We start from the raw sequence: 6,000 nt of genomic DNA on the forward strand, positions 1-6,000 counted from the left end.
AAGAAGCAGTTCCTGGAGCTAACACTGAGCTGGGAACAGCGTGTTTTCCCACCACCTAATGGGGAACAGCTCTGTAACAGAGAGGACTGCGGTGAAGCAACTGGAGGGCCCTGCCCTAGTGGAGGGGCTAGGTTAGCCCCAGACTCCAGCCTGCTATAGATTCAGCTTAGCAGATCTTAAAAGCAAGCCTTAAAAGAAACCAATTTATTCCAAAACTGCAAGTCAAAACAAAACATGATACCCCATAATTAATTACAACAAAACTGGGCACCCAACAGTGTAAAACCCATCACATCTGTCATCGAATAAAAAATGACCCGCCATGTAAGCAAGCAGGGCTGTATGAAGCATAACCAGGAGGAAAATCCTGGTTGATGAGAAAAACAGACCAAGGTACAACAAAATCGAATTATTAAAAACAAAACAAAACAAAACAAAACAAAACAAACAAACAAACAAAAAAAAACAACAGTGGTAGAGGTAAAGAGAAAATCTTAAAAGCAGCCAGAGATAAAAAGACACAACATGTAGAGCAGAACAAAGATATGAAAGATAGAAGAATTTTGTCGGGCATCACACAAGCCCGAATGCAGCACAGAGATATTTTAAAGTACTGGGGGAAAGAAAAGACAACAATAACAAACAAACAAAAAGCATTAGTCTAGACCATTTCCCAGACCAAAACACCTTTTAAAAAATGAAGGCAAAACAGTTTCTCAGAGAAATAAAAGCTGAGATACTTTTTCACCAACACATGTAGACTAGTAGAAATACAGAGTTCTGATAAAAGGAATATGACAGCAGATGGAAAGTTGTCCCTACAAAAAGAGGTTAAGAGTAACAAAAAAGGTAAATAATAATGATTTCTCCATGAACTGACACCTACAACAGGACCTCAGGCTTGCCCCCTCTTCAGCCCTAGGGCTTAACACAATGATTATTGAGTGACCAACAAAACAAAGTTAAAACAGAAATTTGGATACTCTGTATGAACATTTATTTGGAATTGTAGAACAGAAGACTATGCAACCCCCATTCCTGACCTCAGAACTAAAGAAAGCAAAATTGACATCACTTTGAGTTTCAATCAAATCTTAATGTAAAATTTTGCGTTTTCAGTATATCCTTTTCAGCAACACTTTACCCTCGTGTTCCACGCACAGCTCAGTGGAGAACTACAGGGAAGCAATGGAACTCCGGAACTGAAAAAACAGCATAGTTACTAGCCCGAGTCCTCGTGGGACAAACCCCCAGTGTGCTGGCCTCTGCCACTTGGAGGGGACCAGACCCACCAGCTCTTGTCGCTTAGTTTACTGGGGTAGTACTATGCCATTTCTGAACCTGTTGTGGCCAGAGTGTTCTTTCTGTAGCGGGTTTTTATATCTCACCCAGTGTATATGTTGTGCCATTGTTGTTGGCAGTGGGAAGAGGGCAGGATGGTGGGGAAGGATGGGACACAGACATGGAGAGAAGGAAGGTGGCCGCTGGGAAGCCCAGGAGAAAGGCCTGGGACCTATCCCTCTCTCACCCTCAGAAGAGATTGATCCTGTGGCTTCAATAGCAAACAAACACATTATTTCCTCTTCTCATTTTCACGAGAAGAGTCTGAAAGCTGCTGTTTATGCAAGGGGCGGCCCTGGCCAGTTGTTTTCAGTGTTTTGGTCCTTATGCCTTTCACAGATCTGATTGAAATGCTGGATCTCTTCCTTATTAGTTTTGTAATCTTGGACACGTATGGTAATTTAGTTGAGACTTGTTTTCATTATCTGCAAATTGAGAGTTCCAACACCTCCTTAGAATTGTGCAAAACCCTCAAAACTACCCTTAGCACACAGCACTATTCAGTAAATGTCAGTTGCTTTGTGAATTTCTGTGCTTGTATGCTGCCGTAATTTATATCAGAGGTAATCTTTGTATCAGTGAAAGACATTTGTTAAAGAACACTTTGTACCCTGCTTGTCATTTCTATCTCATAGAGCATCTAGAGATTGTAAAGACTAGGTAGCATTCAAAATAAAAATGGACAATCACAGAAGGTAATTTTAGCAAGTGGATCATGTGACTTAAACAGCAGCTTTGCAGCGATGTGAACATTTTAAATCAGTTACCGAGCTTCCTGGGAAATCTGCAGAGTGTTTTGCACTTTATCTTGAAGTCATCAAAATAAAGCTAACAAGTATCACTGCAAGTCTTTCCAAGCACAGGACACAAATATCTAACTATTCCTGCTTCACTAAAGACCCAGTATTGACAGGGATTTAAGGTTTCTGCCTGGGGAGAGGGGGAGGGTATAGCTCAGTGGTAGAGTGCGTGCTTAGCATGCACGAGGTTCTGGGTTCTATCCCCAGTACCCCCATTAAAATAAACAAACCAACACACCTAATTACCCTTTCCAAAAAAGAAAAAACAAACAAAAAATAGTAAATTAAAAAAAATTTCTTCCCATCAATACCTGATGAGAGAAGTACACTTTTTAGGCTTAATAAACAGCATCAATACCCTGCAGCTGTAATGGAACAAGTTAAAACTGAGGTTGTTAAGGTGGACCCCAACGTGATATCAGTGGTATCTTTATAAAAAGGGGGAATTTGGGGACAGACACCTCTACAGGGAGAGCACCCTGGGAGCATGAAGACAGCCATTTACAAGCCAAGAAGAGAGGCCTAGAACAGATCATTTTCTCCCAGGTTTCACAAGGAACCAACCCTGCCAACACTTGACTTTGGACTTGCAGCTTCTAGAACTGTGAGCCAATGAATTTCTGTTTTTTAAGACATTCAGTTTATAGTATTTTGTTATGGCAGCCCTAGCAAACTAATAAAAACCTTATTTTTAAAATACCATAATTTTCATTTTGTTTTAATTTATCGCAAACAAAAGGCTAATCTAATATCTAAAGAAGTTATAGAAACTGATAAAAGACTAACAGTTCAACCAAAAATGAGAAACAGATGTGAAGAGTTCATACAAAAAGAAATACAAATGGTTCCTAAGAGAATGAGACAGTATGAAATCTGACTCACAGGACAACTACACTGAGACATCACTTTTCATTCAGCTTAGGAAAATAACAAAATAGCAAAATGGGTAGCACACTATTATTGAGGATTTATTATTTATTTATTTATTTATTTATTTATTTATTTATTTATTTATTTACATTTTTTATTGATTTATAATCATTTTACAATGTTGTGTCAAATTCCAGTGTTCACCACAATTTTTCAGTTATTCATGGACATATACACACTCATTGTCACATTTTTTTCTCTGTGAGCTACCACAAGATCTTGTGTATATTTCCCTGTGCTATACAGTATAATCCTCTTTATCTATTCTACAGTTTTGAAATCCTAGTCAACCCCTTTCCACCCCCCACCCCCTTGGCAAACACAAGTTTATATTCTATGTCTGTCAGTCTGTTTCTGTTTTGTATTTATGCTTTGTTTGTTTGTTTGTTTGTTATTAGATTCCACATATGAGCGATCTCATATGGTATTTTTCTTTCTCTTTCTGGCTTACTTCACTTAGAATGACATTCTCCAGGAGCATCCATGTTGCTGCAAATGGCGTTATGTTGTCGGTTTTTATGGCTGAGTAGTATTCCATTGTAGAAACATACCACCTCTTCTTTATCCAGTCATCCATTGATGGACATTTAGGCTGTCTCCATGTCTTGGCTATTGTAAATAGTGCTGTTATGAACATTGGGGTGCAGGTGTCATCCTGAAGTAGGGTTCCTTCTGGATATATGTCCAGGAGTGGGATTCCTGGGTCATATGGTAAGTCTATTTCTAGTCTTTTGAGGAATCTCCATACTGTTTTCCACAGTGGCTGCACCAAACTGCATTCCCACCAGCAGTGTAGGAGGGTTCCCCTTTCTCCACAGCCTCTCCAGCATTTGTCATTTGTGGATTTTTGAATGATGGCCATTCTGACTGGTGTGAGATGATACTTCATTGTAGTTTTGATTTGCATTTCTCTGATAATTAGTGATACTGAGCATTTTCTCACGTGCCTATAGATCATTTGTATGTCTTCCTTGGAGAATTGCTTGTTTAGGTCTTCTGCCCGTTTTTGGATTGGGTTGTTTGGTTGTTTCTTATTAAGTAGTATGAGCTACTTATATATTCTAGAGAGCAAGCCTTTGTCGGTTTCATTGGCAAAATTTTTTTCCCATTCCGTAGGTTGCCTTTTTGTTTTACTTATGGTTTCCTTTGATGTGCAGAAGCTTGTAAGTTTCATTAGGTCCCATTTGTTTATTCTTGCTTTTATTTCTATTGCTTGAGTAGACTGTTCTAGGAGAATATTTTTGAGATGTATATCAGATAATGTTTTGCCTATATTTTCTTCTAAGAGGTTTATTGTATCTTGTCTTATGTTTAAGTGTTTGATCCATTTTGAGTTTATTTTTGTGTATGGTGTAATGGAGTGTTCTAGCTTCATTGCTTTACATGCTGCTGTCCAGTTTTCCCAACACTATTTGCTGAAGAGACTGTCTTTTTTCCATTGTATATTCTTGCCTCCTTTGTTGAAGATTAGTTGACCAAAATTTTATGGGTTCATTTCTGGGCTCTATTCTGTTCCATTGGTCCATATGTCTGTTTTTGTACCAATACCATGCAGTCTTGATGATTGTAGCTCTATAGTATTGTCAGAAGACTGGGAGAGTTATTCCTCCAGCCTCTCTCTTTCTCTTCAGTAATGCTTTGACAATTCTAGGTCTTTGATGGTTCCATATTAATTTTATTATGATTTGTCCTAGTTCTGTGAAATATGTCCTGGGTAATTTGATAGGGATTGCATTCAATCTGTAGATTGCCTTGGGCAGTGTGACCATTTTAACAATATTGATTTTTCCAATCCAAGAGCATGGGATATTTTTTCACTTTTTAAAGTCTTCTTTAATTTCTTTATTCAATGATTTATAATTTTCTGTGTATAATTTTTTCACCTCCTTGGTTAGATTTATTCCTAGGTATTTTATTACTTTGGGTGCTATTTTAAAGGGGATTGTTTCTTTACTTTCTTTTCTTGTTGATTCATCATTAGTGTAAAGAAATGCAACTGATTTTTGAATTTAATCTTGTAACCTGTTACCTTGCTCAATTCTTCAATCAGCTCTAGTAGTTTTTGTGTGGAACTTTTAGGTTTTTCTATATGTAGTATCATGTCATCTGCACATAGTGACACTTTTACCTCTTCTTTTCCAATTTGGATCCCTTTTATTTCTCTCTCTTGCCTGATTGCTGTGGCCAGGACTTCCAAGACTATGTTGAATAGGAGTGGTGATAGTGGGCATCCTTGTCTTGTCCCAGATTTTAGTGGGAAGCCTTTGAGTTTTTCACCATTGAGTACTATGCTGGCTGTATGTCATATATAGCTTTTATTATGTTGAGATATGTTCCCTCTATACCCACTTTGGTGAGAATTTTTATCATAAATGGGTGTTGAATTTTATCAAATGCTTTTTCTGCATCAATTGAGATGATCATGTGGTTTTTGTCCTTTCTATTGTTGATGTGATGTATTACATTGATTGGTTTGTGTATGTTGAACCACCCTTGTGTCCCTGGGATGAACCCCACTTGGTCATGATGTATAATCTTTTTTATGTGCTGTTGGATTCTATTTGCTGATGTTTTGGTGAGGGTTTTGGCATCTATGTTCATCAGTGATATTGGCCTATAATTCTCTTTTTTGGTAGTGACTTTGCCTGGTTTTGGTATCAGAGTGAATTTGGCTTCATAGAATGAATTTGGGGGTATTCCCTCCTTTTCAATCCTCTGGAAGAGTTTGAGAAGGACTGGTATGAGTTCTTCTTTGTACGTTTGGTAGAATTCTCCAGTGAAGCTGTCTGGTCCTGGACTTTTATTTGTAGGGAGGATTTTTATTGCTAATTTGATTTCATTTTTAGTGATCAGTTTGTTGAAGTGGTCAGTTTTTTCTTGATTCAGTCTTGCTGGGCTGTATGTTTACAGAAACTTGTCCATCTCCTCT

This window comes from Camelus dromedarius, unplaced genomic scaffold (genome assembly GCF_036321535.1).
Source record: "Camelus dromedarius isolate mCamDro1 unplaced genomic scaffold, mCamDro1.pat HAP1_SCAFFOLD_28, whole genome shotgun sequence".
NCBI lineage: Eukaryota > Metazoa > Chordata > Mammalia > Artiodactyla > Camelidae > Camelus > Camelus dromedarius.